General features: G+C 41.1%; 1 protein-coding gene across 1 annotated transcript in view; it reads right to left on the bottom strand.

Moving 5' to 3' along the window:
* LOC311127735 (potassium/sodium hyperpolarization-activated cyclic nucleotide-gated channel 1-like) overlaps positions 1 to 20684 on the bottom strand; it is a gene marked incomplete at both ends in the record, with an annotated part of 218702 nt that overhangs the window by 154173 nt on the left and 43845 nt on the right. The window lies entirely within an intron of this gene.

Raw genomic sequence — 20684 nt, 5'->3', positions numbered from 1 at the left:
TGCAGTTGAGGGAAATCCACATATTTTCCTTTCATTTGCAAAAACTCAGCAATCTCAGACTTCAGGTCCCACACCCTTTTAAGCACCTTCCCCAAATTCAGCCATCTGTAGTAGGGGAGATCAGCATGACCCGACTCTGTCTCTTCCAACAGTGAGACAAACTGCCTGTGGTTTAAAGATTTTGCTCTTATGAAGTTTATCACTTTAGTGACTGTATCCACAACATGGCTCATTTCCAGAACACATTTCCAGAGCATCATTTTCTGATCTGGGTTCAGCTCAGCTACTTGATCTTGTATCCTTTTCAAAAGTCAAAATTGTTTGGGCACCCATCAGTGATCACACTGGATAACGTTTCAAAACTCAGTCCCAGCTTTGCCACACACATATTAACCTCCTACAATTAATATTTCCCTGTGGTTGTGCACTTCATTGACTGCACTGAAGCAAGCTCCTCTGTAATTTCAAAGTCTGGGGCTATGCCTCGTAAGAATGTCAACAACTGCGCCATGTAACGTGCATCACTGCTCTCATCCAGGACCAAGGAGAAATAGGTGAAATCCTTTACCTTGTCTTTCAACTGTTGTTCCATATTCTCTGCGATGTCCTCAACACGCCGTGTCACTGTTCGTCTTGACAGGGAAACATTTTCAAACAACTCTTTCTTGTCGGGGCAAGGTATTGCTGCAGAGTCAATTAAACATTATTTAATGAATTCGCCCTCAGCGAATGGCTTGCTATGTTTAGTAATTTTGTGGGACAGTATATAGCTAGCTCTCGCAATTCCGTCGTTTGCTGAATGCAGTTTTGTGAAAAGTCCTTGCTGCTTTTGCAACTGAGAAAACAACTATTTCGATGCACTTGCCCTCTGCTCAGAAGACATATTCCTAGCTAATTTCCCCCCAACATCGGACACCCCCTAACTTCGGACAGTCTCTAGCGGTTGGAGGACTAAATCACCTCGAGTTCAACATTTAAATGGACTGGAAAATAACGGTAAGTTTTGCGACTAAAGACACCCTTCTAGCTAGCTGACCACCGATTTTCAGTGCAATTTATGTAAGTTAAGTTAGGTTTTGAGAGTTTTCTAAAAAGTATATATGTACACATTTTGTGGGACACGCTGCATATTGTAAAATTCGACTGCACGACAGACCACACATAATTTAATATCCAACTTTCTACCTCTGAAATATTGCTAACGGATTTTTTAATGTTGCTAGCTTAGTTGCTAAATGTTGATAGAACTGCTAAGTAAGCAAAAAGGAATACATTGTAAGCGTTAGATAATACATATAACGAAAACAGCTGAATGTTGTCAAGCTTTACTGTATCAAAATTGGAGTCCTCTGACGGGGGCGTTTTGCACAATCTGCAAAAATTAATTTTGAACTTTGAACCATTAATTTTATGACACCTATCGCTGTTGGCTATGTTTAATCTTACAACAGCTACATAGAGGCAGTATTTAGTCAAATGTTACAATGTATAAATCAATATTAAATTAATTGGAACACTAATTTTCATTACAGATAACATCAAACAAAAACGTGAAGCCGTTTAATGCCGTCTCGGTCCCTACCGGGTCCCACCACCGCCTCTCCTGGAACCAGCAGCACTGTGCATCAGCACCTCCTCCCCAGTGACCACAGGAGGACCCTCAGCCCCTGATCCAGTCCCAGCCCCTTCTCCAGTCCCAGCCCTAGCTCTAGAAGAGCACCCCCTAATAGAGGGGGGGGGGCTGATAGCAAAGGACCTGGGGTACATCCTTACTGTTCTGAAGTACGACTAGACCGATACAGAAGACTCCCTGTGGTCGCCACATTCCTCACCGGGGAGGAATACACGCGCCAGTGGCAGGAGAGGGGTGAGAAGGAGAGGGCCGAGGCAGAGGAGAAAGAGCATCGGGCAGCCCTCAGAACACAGAGGGCACAGGAGAGGGCTGCCATGGATGAGACCACGTGCCTACTCTCCCGGCCACACCATCGCCGGCCCCTCAACCCCACCATTACAAACACTAGCTCCTCCAAGCCATCGGCGGTGGTTTTGTCCACCACCACCACGATGCACACCACCCCCCCATCTGTCACCACCAAAACGGCCTCCTCTGGACCAACTGCCTCCTCCGTCTCCCCTGGTCACACCACCATAGCAGCCTCGTCTGGTGTCCCTGCCCCCTGCAATTTCAATACAGCCACCTCCACAGGTAAACACATGTTAAGTTACGAACAAATTACATATATGTTTTATAAAACAGCAATGTAAAAAAAGAAAAATCTCTCTTTACATATCTACAGTCCATAGCACCAGCCCTCAAGTCATCTCCACCTCCTCCAAAACGTCTGCAGCTTCCTCCAGAGGTATTGATGTAAAAAAGTTGAAAAGGGTTTTCATGCAACATGCTCTGTCTAACACAACTTCTTCTCAAACTGCAGCATAGAAAAGGAAGAGAAAAGCTCCACCGGTCACGTCTGTCACGCCACCCATGGCACCACTCTCAGGTACTTCATAATCTGTTTTTCTCTCTCTCAGTTGTATCAATTACTATTGTTGTTGAAGAACTTCTACATTTTGCAAAACCATGTTAATCAATTTTTATTATTATTGTATTTTTTATAAAAGAAGACACAACCTGCTGTGCTCGCTGCATGGAGCATGATCCGCCTGCAAGCTCCTCTCAGGTGTGTAGATCCGAGGTGCCATGGGTGTGCTGTGACTTCTGCCAGCACTGGTTCCACTGCAGGTGTGTGCAGTGGGATCCAGAGGTAGCGGTGGAGCTGGATTTATATAGTGATTTTTGTGACAATATAGGGATGGCGGAAATTATTTATTTGTACAAAAATATACATATATATATATATATATTTATTCAACACATCTTGTGTATTTCTTCCTTTTCTTCCCAAGTGCATCTCTGCAACACAAACTCCAACAGTGTTTTCATTGTTTATGTCAATGCACATTACTGAAATTAAAGTTTTACTTGATGTAAATTATTCATACTCATTTATATTTTAGTATTCAACTGTTATCTACTTTCTCAAAACATAAGATTAATCTGTAAAACAAATTATGAGACATTATTTGGTTGCAACACTGAATATGTTGGTGAAGAACAATCTTTTAAGAGTCCACAGGAGGGCGCACTGGGCTACGCACTGAAAAATTGACAGGCAAGTCATTATTTTTTACCGGAATGCTAGCCAACAATTCAGATATCTAGTAAACACTTCGGATACGTGGTTGGTGTCTCTTTTTTGAACAATATTAAACGGATATATCTTGTAATTGAACAAAATAGTAAGGTGGACAATAACTGGGGACCGTATGCCGATAATACGGGACGTATTTATTTGCTAAACCGCTTATCAAAAAGCTGATAAAAGTAGTATTTCCACTGAAATGTCAAACATGCTAATTGCCAACCTGTTAGCTAACATTTTTACGACACCAATAATCACATAACATTGATGGCTTGATCACAAGATAACACTGTTGAAGGTAATATATTTCTTAAACGCTGTTGAATATGCCGATAATACGGGGTTCCACGCTATATTTCTCTGCATTCTTCATCTGGAAGTGTCGGGACAAGTTGTAGTCTTTCAAGACAGCGATGCTCTCTGTCCACACTAAGCACACAGCTTTCCCTGATACCTCAATAAAGAAATATTTCGATGTCCACTCTTGCTGGAACACCCTACATTCATTGTCTACTTTCCTTTTCTTTGAAATCTTTGCAAAAGTCATTTTTGCGCAATTTCTAGCTAGCTACTATTTGTAACTGTGACGTGTGTGTCAGCCTGTCAGTCCCTGTCTGTCCTCGTACAGTTGTTATTTATACGTGCCTTCAATATAAGTTAAATCATTACACAAAGGTGAGTATTCATTGGGCTTTTAATTTTAATAACAAATACGTTTTTCAAAACTTTACTATCGCAATTTCTTTATGTGATCTGAGCATGATTCCGCGGGCCGTATTGAATCAGGTCGCGGGCCGCATACGGTCCCTGGGCCGGCCTTTGCCCAGGCCTGATCTAGAGGGACAATCAAGGCGGAACAACATGGTTGTGGACGAAATTGCAGAATCTCCACGAGACCTGGACAGAGTCTGAGGACAAAGTCAGGGAAATGATCTCGGAGAAACTGAAGATGGACCACAGGAAGATTGAGGTGGAGCACGTCCACAGGACTGGAAAACCCACCACCGGTCCAGTAGACAGGCCCAGGCCAATAGTGATCAAGTTCCTGAGGTTCAAGGACAAGGTAGCTGTTCTGGAAAGAGCCAAGAACTTGAGAGGAACATATATCTTCCTCAATGAGGACTATCCTGAAGCTGTGCACCAGAAGAGGAAAGAACTTATCCCAGTCATGAAAGCTGCCAGAGCATTGCTTACATCCGCTATAACAGGCTCATTGTCCACCCTTCCTCCCAAAAGCCTGGAAGGGATGAGAGAGCCAAGCCTATGGGTTTGTAGCTTCAACCCCGCAGCACACACACACACACACACACACACACACACACACACACACACACACACACACACCAACTGATTAATGGACTACTGAATGTATATTTTTTACTCTTGCTTTGTTTTGATGTTTTCTATATATTGTCTACCTCTAATAAGCTACCCAGGAAAGGGCTGAAAATAGCCCATATTAATATATGTAGCCTTAGAAATAAGGTTCATTAAATCAATAACTTGCCAACATCAGATAACATTCATATATTTGCCACTTCTGACTCACTTTGATTATTAATTTGACGATACAGCAGTAGCAATACAAGGATATAACATCTATAGAAGAGACAGGAATGCTTATGGGGAGAGGTGTTGCTGTATATATTCAGAGCCATATCCCTGTAATGCTTAGAGAATATCTTATGTTAAGTGTTATTGAAGTGTTGTGGTTGCAGGTTCACCTGGCACTTTTAAAGCCTTTTCTGTTGGGGTGGTGCTATAGGCCACCAAGTGCTAACACTCAGTATCTAAATAATATGTGTGAAATGCTTGATAGTGTATGGGATGTAAACAGAGAGGTCTACTTTCTTGGGGACCAGAATATTGACTGGTTTTCATCAAGCTATCCGCTCAAGAGAAAGCTTCTCACTGTAACCAATGCCTGTAATCTGGTTCAGGTTATTAATCACCCTACCAGGGTGTTTTCAAACACTACAGGAACAAGATCATCCACATGAATTGATCACAATTTTAATAATACTGTTGAACTTTGTTCTAAAGCTGTATCTGTATCCATTGGATGCAGTGATCACAATATAGTGGCTATATTCAGGAAAGCCAAAGTTTCAAAAGCTGGGCCTAAAATAGTGCATTCAATTTTGCTGTGACTCTTATGTGGATGATGTTAAAAAATAATTGTTGGTCTAATGTGATTAATAAGGAGCATCCAGGCGCTGCACTTGATTAATTTATGAAATTGCTTTATCCAATTATTGATAAACATGCACCGGTTAAGAAACTGTCTGTTAGAACTGTTAAGGCTCCATGGATTGATGGGGCAAAAGGAGTGGCTAATAAGTCTGGCTGCACATCTGACTTACTGAAAATTTAGAAATTATTACTCAACAAAAAGAAGAAGAAACTGTAATATGAAGCCAAGATCAATGACATAAAAAAAACTTTGGTGTACTTTAAATGAAATTATGGGCAGAAAGACAAATTCCACTGTCACGCCCTGGCCTTGAGAGGCCGGTTGTCTTTAGTTGGTTTGGTCAGGGCGTGAGTTTCTATGTGTATATCTATGTTTAGATCTAGGTTTATATTTCTATGTTTGGCCGGGTGTGATTCCCAATCAGAGGCAGCTGTCGCTCGTTGTCTCTGATTGGGAATCATACTTAGGTAGCCTGGTTGCCTACCTTAGTGTGGGATCTTGTTTGTGTTTCGGTGTGTTTGGCTTGTTTGTGTATAGCCTTCTGACATCACGTTTCGTTGCCTTTTGTTGTTTTGTCAGTGTTTATTTTTTATTTTTTTATTTTTTGGGGGGGTAGATCAGCTTAATATTGCAGATAGATTGTAACTTCCATCAATGTATTTGTCTGCATCACTTCCAATCCCCCATGTTTTTTATATATATACTCCCCTTTATTACTTTTCAACCCCGCCATCCTTTCCCTACTTGGGGTAAATTAGTGAACAACAATGCCCAGGCCTCTACTTCCAGCCTATACTTACTATCTACACCTTATGGACACAGTCAATTTTACAATAATTATATTTTATTTGTTTTTGCTCCTGAACTTCTTCTACTCTCAACCTCTCTGATCATTTTCATGATGTCCATCCGGTTTGCTTCTATATGCCATATCTTTCTAACTGTGCTCTTTACCAAAAGCTCCCAACATACAACCTATATACTTATTATGGACACAGTATGCTTACATTATTAGTTATCTTGTTATTATGTGTTGTTATTTGTTATTAGTCCCATCCTTCAACTCTATTCAATACCTCCCATCTATCTCTTAACACCATCAATATATAATTTCTATTTGCCATATATATTTCAACCGTACTGTGATGTTTTACAAAAGTTCTGAACCTTTCTGTTCTCATTGCTTCTACAGATTGTGAATTAAAAATAAACATTTTTGCTAAAAGTATTATTATATTATTGATCGATTGACTATGACTTTTCAGATCACCCAGTAATGCTATCTGCAAGGTTAGCTCCAGGTAAATATTGCAATCCTTTAGCCATTCCTGGACCTGTGTCCAAAAACAAGCTACAAATGGACAGAACCAAAACAAATGATCTAATGATTCTGTCTCTTCAGAGCAAAATCTGCAGAGCTGGGAAGATTGTATCCCCCATATAAATAACATTCTATTGGTAGCAAGAATTTTATATAATAATTTAAATTGAAAGATTCTAATTTTTGAATCCGGTGTTGTTTTGCGCGTCAGTTCATAAACACTATGCCATGGGATCGGTACGTCAAAAATGTCTTCCCAACTATGTTGCAATCTATATGGGACGGCTGTCAATCCGTTGGTCCTTAAGTGAAACTGATATACTTTTTTTATTTATCACAGTTTTCCTTAACCAATTATGTTATTTAATGCAAGGCCGACAGACAAGTTCCTTACTTTCTCCCCCTTCCACTTTCCTCTTCCACTTTTGCGGTAAGGCTGCAATTATTTGGTTGTAATTTTGGGTAGAGCAGACATTTCCATATGTTTTTGTTAGCTGCATGTGCGACATAACTCCACCAGTCCTACCGATGATATAATTTACGAAGATTATACCTTTTTTAAACATTCTGTCAAAAAATAACGTTTTTTTGTCAATTAGTATATTTGAATTTAACCACAATATTTGTTGCATTATTTGTTCTGTCGTTTCTGGTGGATTAAATTGAAATTGCAACCAACTTTCTATGGCTTGTTTTAGAAATAGTGATATTTGGGAGATTATTTCATTTTCAAATAACTGAAAATGAGTGGTTGTAATCTGAATAAAGGGAAAAAGGCCATTCTTGAACATTGGGTGAGACAATCTTACTAATTTGCTTGAGAACCAGTTCGGATTTAAGTATAACTTTTGTATGACTGAAGCTTTTAGTGATAGGTCTAATGCTTTAATGTTTAATAATTTCTGTCCTCCGAATTCATATTCATTATATAAATAGGCCCTTTTAATTTTGTCTGGCTTGCCGTTCCAAATAAAATTTAATATTTTTTTCTCATATAATTAAAAAAATGGTTCGCTTGGCGTAGACAAGACCATAAGCAAATAGGTAAACTGGGATAATACTAAAGAGTTAATCAGGGTGATTTTTTCACAAATTGACAGGTATTTACCTTTCCATGGTAGCAAGATCTTATCTATTTTTGCTAACTTTCTTTTAAAATGTATTGAAGTGAGATCATTTATTTCCTTTGGGATATGTATTCCGAGTATATCCACATCACCATCAGACCATTTTATTGGTAAACTACATAGTAATGTAAAAATTGTATTATTTAGTGATCAAATACGTAATATAGTACATTTGTCAAAATTTTGTTGTAATCCAGAGAGGTTAGAATATGTATCTAGATCCTCTATGAGGCTGTGGAGGGATTATAGTTGTGGATTTAAAAGAAAACATGAATCATCAGCGTACAATGACACCTTTGTTTTTAAGCCCTGGATTTCTAATCCTCTGATATTATTATTGGATCTGATTTTAATAGCTAACATCTCGATGGCCACAATAAATAGATATGCCGATATTGGACATCCTTGTTTCACTCCTCTTGACAGTTTAAAACTTTCGGAGAAATAGCCATTATTTACTAATTTACACCTAGGGTTACTATACATGATTTTGACCCATTTTAAAAGAGATTCTCCAAAATTGAAATGCTCCAGGCATTTATATATAAACCCCAGTCGTACTTTATCAAATGCCTTTTCGAAGTCTGCTATAGATAATATGTTTCCCATATTTTCATAGTGTTCTATTGTTTCCAATACTTGCCTTATATTATCTCCAATGTATCTTCCATGTAAAAAACCTGTCTGATTAGAATGAATCATATCCAACAATACCTTTTTAATTCTATGCGCTACACATTTTGCTAGAATTTTTGCATCCCAACACTGAAGTGTAAGGGGCCTCCAATTTTTTTAATGGACTGGATCTTTATATTTTCCACTTGTATCCTGTTACAGTAATAATGAGATCAGACCTTCTTCTTGAGTGTCAGATAATCTACCATTTACATAGGAGTTGTTAAAACATGCTAATAATGGTTCACTTAAAATATAAAAAAAGGTTTGGTATACCTCGACTGGAATGCCAACCAACCCTGGAGTTTTCCCGGACTTGAAGTCTTTAATTGCATCCAGAAGTTCCTCCTCTGTAATTTCACCATCACATGAGTCTTTCTGTATGGCTGTTAATTTTACATTATCAATAGAAAAAAAATATCTACAATTAGCTTCAGTTAGAGGAGATGGAGGCCACTGAAAAGAAAACATATGCTTAAAGTACTTTGTTTTCTCCTTCAAAATATAATTTGGTGAATCATGGGTGACTCCGTCAATTGTAACCAGTTTCATTAAATTATTTTTGGTAGCATTCCTATGTTGAAGATTAAAAAAGAATTTTGTGCATTTCTCCCCATATTCCATCCAGTTTGCTTTATTTTAATAATATATTACACTTGATCTTTCTTGAATAAGTTTCTCCATTTCTTTTTGTTTTTCCTCTCATTTATTCTGAGCCTCTATGTTACAGTTTTTTATTTATTTTATTTTTTATTTTATTTATTTTTTATTCTCATCTATCTGTTCTGTTAGACTTTCTATTTCCTTTGTTAGTATAAACTATTTTGACCTAAATTGCTTTTGTTTTCGAGATGAGTACTGAATTGCATGGTCTCTAAAGGCATATTTAATGGTGTCCCATACAATAAGGGGATTTGCTGTACCTATGTTATGTTGGAAAAAGTCAGTTATAAATTCCTTTGTTCTAATTATGAATAAATTATCATCCAATAGGCTTTGATTAAATGTCCAATATCCTCGCCCACGTGGAAATTCAGTGAGAGTAATGTATATGCCAATTATATGATTGTCCGACCGCATTCTGTCCCCTATCAACACTTTTTAAACTTTTGGTGCCAACGAGAATGAGATAAGAAAGAAGTCAAGACGACTAGCTTGATTGAGTCTCCGCCATGTATATCTCACTAGATCAGTATATTTAAGCCTCCATATATCTACTAGTTCTAATGTATCCATGACATTCACAATTTCCTTAAGAGCATGTGGGTGATTGTTTGTAGTGTGATTTCCTTTACGGTCCATTGAGCTATTTAAAACAGTATTATAATCCCCCACCATAATATTATTGTCTTGACTTGCTTGCAGGGTTGATAATTTATTATATATATTGTCAAAGAAGTGTGGATCATCATTATTTGGTCCGTAAAGGTTAATGAGCCATATCTGTTCATGGTCCAATAACGTATTTAAAATAATCAATTTTTGCACATTCGGATCGAAATTACTATTAATTAATATCATCACCCCTTTTCAATTTCTTTATTATCAGCAAAGCCATTACAATTACAACTGGCTATACTTATTTCACCATACACCATAATGAGATACAAGTTTCAAGTCTATTTATCATTATATATGTTTGTAAATTTACCTATAAAAAATACCGTAATTATTGAGTGTCCATATAGCTGTACCGTGATATTTGCATTGCTACTGAGTAACCCTTCAATTGTTCTCCACTAATTCCCCCGCTAAAGCCCCTCCCCATTCCAAGTTGAGCCGTCATCCCAGTGATCGGCATCCCACCAACGTCCCTCTGGATCCCTAAGGCCCCGAGAGGCCAGGACCCATCCATCGAAAACAGCACACAGTGCCACCCACAAAACAGAAGCAGATTAACCGCCAAAAGCATTTCCAATGCTGTCACCGCTGTCACCTCTCTCTCTCTCTCTCTCTCTCTCTCTCTCGCTCTCTCGCTATATATATATATATATATATATAAATATATATATAACTATTTTAAAAAATATATGCATATCCTATTTTCCATCATTATCAATTAATATGCGTAATAATGTTGGCAGTTCATGCGTAGGATTTTAACATATAACCCGGATTGCCATTGTATTACATTTCATTTATTGACAAGCAATTATTTTCCTAGCAAATAATTCCCGTGGTCCATCCCATACCACCCCCCCCCCCCCCCCACCCCCCCCCCCAACATACCCACCCCCCCACAACAGATGCCGGACAAACACACACGCACATACTCCAACACACTCAACCCCCCTCCTCCATAATCCACCATAAAATCAGATACTCAACACTGTTATATCCCAGAGCCCAACTCAAGAAAGGACCTGATTTACGAGTGCACATACAGTTAAAGCTGATTGAGAAAGCATGCAGATTGAGCAGAAATTGACAACAATGTGAGATTTGATTAATCTACTTAATCTATGTCAAGTCCTAGGTGATGGAGATCAGATCCACCCTCTTCACCTGAGACACAAACACTCTGATCCCCTGTTGTAACCATTTTCCCAAGCATCTCCGTGCAGTCAGACCTTTGATTATTTTGTGCCACCTGGGCCACAATGATAAACCCCCTCTCTGATTGTCCGAGTGTGACCCCCTCCCCTTGGGTTACTGCAGCCAGTGTTGCCAGCACTGCCACTACCTGGGTGGGGGTACCCCACCGGAATCCCCACCGGCTAGGTAAAAGGTCGTCAAGGTTCTCATTAGCAGCTTTGGAATGTCCTTGTATATAATGCTCTCCCATCAGGGGGCTCTGGCTTTGTAGGACCAACCCTGCCAGGCAGGCTTAGAATCTTGAGGGGGCGGTGCTGCTCAAGTAGGTCTCTGACCACATTTATTTCTCTGTTTAGGCTGCATACTCACAGCAGGTCCATAAAATAGATGGGAACTTCTCTTTGGTGTATGGGTCGCTCAGGTGGGTGTCCAGGATATAGGGTTAGGGATCTTTCCATCATGATAGGACAATAACAAATTTGATTAGATGTATACTATATTTAAAAATGTATTTCCCTCATCAACACAAAATTGAAAGCTCTCTCTCACTACCCCTGCTCATAGGCCCCGTCGGCTCTGGGATATGCAACTATTTCCCCTCTCACTCACTTAACGCCGCAGCTTTTCAAACACAAAAATGCACACCACATGGTTGACTGCAGAGGAAATGGGCCGAGCGTGCAAACGCACCCGCATCCACACCTGCCGCAAGGGGGAAAGGACGCCAGAGAGAACACAGGACCAACCACAACAACCATCCGCCAAAACAACCACCGCCCGCCAAAAAAGCCATGTTGTAATTATTTGTATTTAAAGATGTATTATTCTGCTTGTTATCTTTTCTTGTTATATCGTTTTATCATTTTATAAAATACTATACTTACTATAAATGTTCTTTAATATTACAATCCCTATCATTGCTAGTATTGGGTGCTCCATTATTCGACTCCTCTATTACAACTTTTAGAATAGCCATGGAGTAGTCTTTGTGTCTCTGAACATTTGGTTGTCGATATACAGTTTATCCACCACGAGTGCAACACGTTTCCCTTTTAATCTGTTTTCCTTGAAGATTGGCTACAGAACTTTGCGCCTTTCTGCAATTTCCCTTGGGAACTGATCATTCATGCCTATTTTCGTGCCAGCAAGTATTTCCCCTAGGCTTTTAACCATTGCTTTATCCTTAAAAACGATTGGGCGCACATATTTCTGTCCACTTTTTCCGAAACGGTGTACACGTTCGAGTTGGATTTTATCGACAGCCTCGAGTGGGATTTGTAGCACTGTATGCAGGAAGTACTTCATAATATTCTCTGTTATTTCTCCCTCCTTTTCCTGAATACACATAAGTACTAGATTTCCTCTCATCGATCTAGTTTGGATGTCTAGTAAGGCTTCTCTCAGGTTGTTCTCCTTTTTAAGTTCCTTAACATCCGTTTCCATCTTAGAGACTGTCACTTTTAATTTTTTGGTTTCTTTCTCCATTACCAAAGCTTTTTCGTCACTCATTTGAAGACTCGCTTTCAACCCTTTTACGTCCTTACTGATCAATTCTAGTATGCCCAATTTGTCATTTATCGACTTCAACAGGTCGCTTTCCACATTTACCAGACCCAGTGGTGAAAAGCATAAATCATCTGTATCAGTTTCCTCTTGGGGATTGGCTCTCCTCGCTTATCTTCCGCCATGTTTGGGTGTTGCGTGTTGTTGTAATATGTGTCGATATATTTCTCTAGCCTTATGATCTGTTTTGTGTTATTATCCAGATTGAATTATATTAACTGCGAATATATGAAATGCTAATATTTAGTCAAACTTACTGATTTTGAATATTTGAATATTATTATTTATCTTGAGGTGGTTTGTATCGCTTTCTATTAAATACGCCATCTTGTCTACCCGTTTTAATAAACATGTATGCATTCCACGCTGTGCCTTGGACTAATCCGTCTCTCAACGATCGTGACAGAAGATCCCACCAAACGAGGACCAAGCAGCGTGGCCAGGAGCAGACATCCTGGACATGGGAGGAGATCCTGGATGGTAAGGGATCTTGGACATGGGAGGAGATCCAGGCTAGGAACGAACAGTGGAACCCCGGGTAGGAGAGGAGCAACGGCGACACCGACGGCGCCGGCCGAGGAGAAAGCCCGAGAGGCAGCCCCAATAATTTTTTGGGGAGGGGGCTAAAAGGGTGTTCGGGGATCGAGAGAGAAGAGCCCCGACCACTGCACCCGGTGGGGTTCCAGTTGGAGTCCCTACGACCATGGGAACAGGAATGGGAACAGTTTTACACTGAGGAGTCAGAGGATGATGACGACGATGAGTTTCTGTTCCCTAACTCGTGGGGGCTCCCGGAGGAGTCCTTACTGGAGGAGGATTGGGCGCGGAGAGTAAAGGACTGGTACAGTCGTAGACCTCCAGCACCGGTTCCCAGTCCGGTACGCCTCATGCCTGCTTCTCGCACCAAGCCAGTGGTGCGTGCTCCCTGTCCATTAAGGTCCGTGCCTGCTCCTCGCACCAAGCCAGTGGTGTGTGTTCTCAGTCCGGTACGGCCCGTGCTTGCTCCCCACACCAAACCAGTGGTGCGTGTATCCAGTCTGGTACGGCCCGTACCTGCTCCTCGCACCAAACCAGTGGTGCGTGCATCCAGTCCGGTACGGCCCGTACCTGCTCCTCGCACCAAACCAGTGGTGCGTGTCGGCAGCCCGGTACGCCCTGTACCTGCTCCCCGCACCAGGTCAGTGGTGCGTGTTCCCAGTCCGGTACGGCTCGTACCTGCTCCTCGCACCAAACCAGTGGTGCGTGTCGGCAGCCCGGTACGCCCTGTACCTGCTCCCCGCACCAGGTCAGTGGTGCGTGTTCCCAGTCCGGTACGGCTCGTACCTGCTCCTCGCACCAAACCAGTGGTGCGTGTCGCCAGCCCGGTACGCCCCGTACCTGCTCCCCACACCAGGCCAGTGGTGCGTGTTCCCAGTCCGGCCCGGCACGTTCCATTCCTACTCCTCGCGCCAGACCAGTGGTGCGTGCATCCAGTCCGGTACTGCCCGTACCTGCTCCTCGCACCAAACCAGTGGTGCGTGTTTCCAGTCCGGCCCGGCCTGTTGCTGCTCCTCGCACCAGCCTGTGGTGCGTGTCTCCAGTCCGGCCCAGCCCATTCCTGCTCCTCGCACCAGACCAGTGGTGCGTGTCCCCAGGCCGGCCCGGCCCGTTCCACCGGTGCCCAGTCCAGCTCCGGTCAGCGGACTCTATAGCCACTCCTATCTATCATATCTTTAATCTGAGCCTAGAGGAAAGTCTTTGTCCTCAAGAAATTGATAATAAGAAGATTGTGGGAGCTGTCCTGTTAGATTTCAGTGCAGCCTTTGATATTATTGACCATAACCTGTTGTTGAGAAAACGTATGTGTTATGGCTTTCCAACCTCTGCTATATCATGGATTCAGAGCTATCTATCTAATAAAACTCAGAGGGTTTTCTTTAATGGAAGCTTCTTTAATGTCAAACATGTAAAGTGTGGTGTACTGCAGGGCAGCTCTCTAGGCCCTCTACTCTTTTCTATTTTTACCAATGACCTGCCACTGGCATTAAACAAAGCATGTGTCCATGTATTCTGATTCAACCATATACTGTACGCATCAGCAACCACAGCTAATGAAGTCACTGAAACCCTTAACAAAGAGTTGCAGTCTGTTTTGGAATGGGTGGCCAGTAATAAACTGGTCCTGAACATCTCTAAAAATAAGAGCATTGTATTTGGTACAAATCATTCCATAAGTTCTAGACCTCAGCTGAATCTGGTCATGAATGGTGTGGCTGTTGAACAAGTTGAGGAGACTAAATTACTTGGTGTTACCTTAGATTGTAAACTGTCATGGTCAAAACATATAGATTAAATTGTTGTAAAGATGGGGAGATGTCTGTCTGTAATAAAGAGATGCTCTGCTTTTTTGACACCACACTCCACAAAGCAAGTCCTGCAGGCTCTAGTTTTATCTTATCTTGATTATTGTGCAGTCATATGGTCAAGTGCTGCAAAGAAAGACCTAGTTAAGCTGCAGCTGGCCCAGAACAGTGTGGCATGTCTTGCTCTTCATTGTAATCACAGGACTAATATGAATACTATGCATGCCAGTCTCTCTTGGCTAAGAGTTGAAGAAAGACTGACTGCGTCACTTCTTGTTTTTATAAGAAACATTAATGTCTTGGAAATTCCAAATTCTTTGCATAGTCAACTTACACACAGCACTGACACACACACATTTACCCCACCAGACATGCCACCAGGGGTCTTTTCACAGTCCCCAGGTCCAGAACAAATTCAAGGAAACGTACAGCATTATACAGAGCCATGAGCGCATGGAACTCCCAAGTGAACAGCAAACCTGGTTTTAAAAAAAACTAATAAAGCAACACATCACAGCACAACGCCTCTCCCCCATGTGACCTACTTGTTGTGTGTATGTACTGACATGTATGTGTAACTGATAGATGCACACACACACTACATGTTAATGTTTTTAAATGTATGTAAATTGTAAAGTATTTTGTCTGTAATGTCTTTCTCGTTATGTGTTGGACCCCAGTAAGACTAGCTGTCACCATTGGTGTCAGCTAATGAGGATCCTAATAAATCAAAATCAATCACTTTGATTACATCAGTAGACCTATATCAATATCTTTGAAAATATCATATACAGTGCCTTCAGAAAGTATTTTCACACCCCTTGACTTTTTCCACATTTTGTTGTTGCAAAGTTGGATTAAAATGGATTTAATTGAAATGTTTTGTCAATGATCTACACAAAATACTCTGTAATGTCAAAATGGAAGCAATATTCTAACATTTGTAAAAAAATATATATATATGTATATATGAAAAAAAAAACACTAATATATCTTGATTAGATAAGTATTGAACCCCGTGAGTAAATACATGTTAGAATCACATTTGGCAGCGATTACGGCTGTGAGTCTTTCTGGGTAAGTCTATAAGAGCTTTGCACACCTGGATTGTACAATACTTGCACATTATTATTTTTAGAATTCAAGCTCTGTCAAGTTCAATGAACATGATTGCTAGACAGCCATTTTCAAGTCTTGCCATAGATTTTCCAGCTGATTTAAGTCAAAACGGTAAGTACTCAGAAACATTAAATGCCATCTTGGTAAGCAACTCTAATGTATATTTGACCTTGTGTTTCAAGTTATTGTCCTGCTGAAAGCAGTGTCTGTTGGAAAGCAGACTAAACCAAGTTTTCCTTTAGGATTTTGCCTGTGCTTAGCTCTATTCCATTTATTTGTATCATAACTCCCTAGTCCTTGCCGATGAAATATCCATAACATGATGCAGCCACCACCATGCTTGATAATATGAAGAGTGGTACTCAGTGATGTGTTGTGTTGGATTTGCCCCAAACATAATGATTTTTATTCAGGACATAAAGTACATTTATTTGCGAATTTTTATGCAGTTTTACTTTAGTGCCTTATTGTAAACAGGATGCATGTTTTGGAATATTTTTATTCTGTACATGCTTCATTCTTTTGACTCTGTCAATTAGGTTAGTATTGTGGATTAACTACAATGTTGTTCCATCCTCAGTTTTCTCTTATCACAGCCATTAAACTATGTAAGTGTTTTAAAGTCACCATTGGCCTCATGGTGAAATCCCTGAGCGGTTTCCTTCCTCTCCGGCAACTGAATTAGGAAGGACGCCTGTATCTTTGTAATGACAGGGTGTATTGATACATCATTCAAGGTGTAATTAATAACTTCACCATGCCCAAAGGGATATTCAATGTCTGCTTTTTTTATTTATTTATACCCATCTATCAATAGGTGCCCTTCTTTGCGAGACATTGGAAAACCTAGCTGATCTTCATGGTTGAATCTGTGTTTGAAATTCATTGCTCGACTGGTGCCATAACAAAGAGGTTGAATACTTATTGACTTAAGACATTTCAGCTTTTCATTATTTATTAATTTGTAAAAATTAATAAAAACATAATTCCACTTTGACATTATGGGGAATTGTTTGTAAGCCAGTGACACAAAATCTCAATTTAATCCATTTTAAATTCAGGCTGTAACACAACAAAATGTGGAATAAGTCAAGGTGCTCGAGGGCGCCAAGCTGCCCATCATAACGCACACCTGTCACCATCGTTACGTCCATCAGCGCTCATTGGACTCACCTGGACTCCTTCCCTTTGTTAATTACCTCCCCTATATCTGTCTGTTCCTCTGTTTGATCCCCGTGTCAGCATTGGTGTTGTTTTGTTTCCCCTGTCCAGACGCTGTCCGTGTTTTGTTCCATGTCTTTTATTTATTAAATCATCACTCTGTACTTGCTTCCCATCTCCCAGCATCTGTCGAACCGATATCGTCACAAAAGGGGTGTGAATACTTTCTGAAGGCACTGTATGTAGAATGAGCAACTCGGCTATGGATGGTATCACCAATGGTATTCCTGCCTTTGTTGCCATAGGTATACCTAACCCTACAGTGTATAATTTGGGAGTCTTTGATGAAAATGCTCAAAATGCTCACACTTGCCCTTGTTGACAAGTGTCATACAGATTCCAATAGCTGTCTGTTAAACTTTGAGCCTGAGCAGTAAACACTGTGCACATGCTGAACTCTGTTGTCGGATCATACAATTAAAGAAGAGCAAATAAGCAAAGACAAGGACAGCTAAGTGGCATAGGTGGAAATGAGGTTCAGGCTACTGCAGCTAGAGTCCTTTTGAATCATAGTCTGGTCCCAGATCAGTTTGTAGGCTACTGTCTTGCCAACTCCTATTGTGCTTGCCATGCCAAGACACAAACAGGCCACAAAAGTTATTGGAGAGTACAAGTTATCGGGTCCTCCAGCCAGTGGGCAGGAGTCTTATTCATCCTGCCTCAGTGAGCAGAGCTGGACTAGCCTGTTCCCAGATCTGTTTGTGCTGTCTTGACATGACAACGACCATAGGGGTCAGCAAGAGCACAAGCAGATCTGGGACCAGGCTAAAGTTGGACCACATTTCCAGCCCTACAAGACCTTGCCTAAACCCCCCAAAGGCGTTACTACAGGAGTCGACACAAGGAACCCCAAGTTCTTGTTTATTTCTGTGAGGCACAATACCACCAGGCAATCTGTCAAGACACAGAGCACAGAAAGCACTTTTAGGGACATAATTGTTAATTGAGAGGAAGGGAGATTCAATTGCATTAGTATCCCAACCCAGAGAAAAGTTAGCTTTTTGTGGAATCGAATTAAGCAGCATATTATGGTCTGAAGCAAACTGCCCTTTAACTGTTGTAATACGTTTAATGAACTAAAATCTAGCTAACTACTCAGATAAATGTATGAGAGTACACAGAGACCGGGATAAAAATAGAAATGTGCACAACAATGACTTACTGTATACAATCTATAGAGAGATAATAAGTAAATTACATAATTATTTAATAATTGTGTATTATATTAATAATATGGGTATTTTTCAGTGGCTGAATTATGAAATGATACACACTGAGAGGAATCAAAATGGCTGTCAGTATCAGTGGTCAGGCCTATACAAGCTTGGTTTTACCCACCTCCTATGTACACTAACATAATTGTGTTCCCTAATAATTCCCTAGCCTCTGAATAGGTCTGTCAAATCCAGTCACCCACCCACCCAGTCACACACAGGCACCGCGTGACAAAGGTATTAATTTTGCCTCCCGTAGACAGCAGTTTTCTCACACACGAGGAGGAGGGAAGGCAGAAGATCTGCTTAGGCTCTCAGAAGCCTGAACAGTGTACCATAGCTACAGTAACAGTACCATCTCTACACACAAATCAGAGCAGCTGCAATCGCTCAGCCAATCAGACTCCTGCCTCCTTATGCAGCATACAATAATTCTACCTGGTGTAACTGGGTGATTCCCACAGCTCCTGAACTGAACAATAATGTGGCATTTCAAGAGAAAATGATTAATAAGGAGAGGTTATGTGCCTTTAAATTCTAGCTACGATATGGCTGCCATTTTGCTCTCTGACTGTCTTTATTTACAGAAACTGGAATTAACCCTGATTACCTTGGCACACATATACCTTATATGTAACGTCACACTGTCATTCTCAGACAATACCCTGTAAATGTCATTGTGTTGGTTCAAAGACACAATGGATTAAAGTACATGCTTTAGAAAAACAAACAAGCAGGTAAATGGAAACTCTAACAACACCAATTTCAGGTCATGTCTCTCCACTTCTCTGTCAGCTGGCAGGTAGATACGTTAGCCTTTTTTCTATAACTAAAGGAGGAAAATCAGAGTATCATAGCCTGGCCCAACCCATCGGTTTCTGGGACCGATCAGAACGGTTAGAGTGTGTTTGCGTTCTAGAAATGTCAAGGATGTACTCAGATCCAGACTCATTGCTGAGAAGAAACTAACGTCCGTGGGTGTGGCATAGCGTTTGGCCGGAGCAAGGAGTTTGGGTAGCCAGGCAAGCCTTTTGGGGGCCCTCCAGTAGCTCAGTTGGTAGAGCATGGCGCTTGCAACGCCAGGGTTGTGGGTTCAATTCCCACGGGGGGCCAGTATGAAAAATGTATGCACTCACTAACTGTAAGTCGCTCTGGATAAGAGCGTCTGCTAAATCAAATCAAATCAAATCAAATTTTATTGGTCACATGCGCCGAATACAACAGGTGCAGACATTACAGTGAAATGCTTACTTACAGCCCTTAACCAACAGTGCATTTATTTTAAACAAAAAAAGTAAGAATAAAACAACAACAAAAAAAGTGTTGAGAAAAAAAGAGCAGAAGTAAAATAAAGTGACAGTAGGGAGGCTATATATACAGGGGGGTACCGTTGCAGAGTCAATGTGCGGGGGCACCGGCTAGTTGAGGTAGTTGAGGTAATATGTACATGTGGGTAGAGTTAAAGTGACTATGCATAAATACTTAACAGAGTAGCAGCAGCGTAAAAAGGATGGGGTGGGGGGGCAGTGCAAATAGTCCGGGTAGCCATGATTAGCTGTTCAGGAGTCTTATGGCTTGGGGGTAGAAGCTGTTGAGAAGTCTTTTGGACCTAGACTTGGCACTCCGGTACCGCTTGCCGTGCGGTAGCAGAGAGAACAGTCTATGACTAGGGTGGCTGGAGTCTTTTACAATTTTGAGGGCCTTCCTCTGACACCGCCTGGTATAGAGGTCCTGGATGGCAGGAAGCTTTGCCCCAGTGATGTACTGGGCCGTACGCACTACCCTCTGTAGTGCCTTGCGGTCAGAGGCCAAGCAGTTGCCATACCAGGCGGTGATGCAACCAGTCAGGATGCTCTCGATGGTGCAGCTGTAGAATTTTTTGAGGATCTGAGGACCCATGCCAAATCTTTTTAGTCTCCTGAGGGGGAATAGGCTTTGTCGTGCCCTCTTCACGACTGTCTTTGGACCATGATAGTTCGTTGGTGATGTGGACCATAAATTCCAAATGACTAAAATGTAAATGTAAAGACATGTAGCTACCATCTTAATCTTTATTCTTTGTAGTGCTGATACTTCCTCACTAGTCTATGCTATATATACAGAGAGAAGCCCAACCTGAGTCCCCATGGTGGGGCTATGATTTAGCAGATATACTGGTGGTACTGACTGA

This window comes from Coregonus lavaretus, assembly GCF_964263955.1.
Source record: "Coregonus lavaretus genome assembly, chromosome: 4".
Lineage (NCBI taxonomy): Eukaryota > Metazoa > Chordata > Actinopteri > Salmoniformes > Salmonidae > Coregonus > Coregonus lavaretus.
This window is presented reverse-complemented; position numbering and strand designations above follow the sequence as displayed.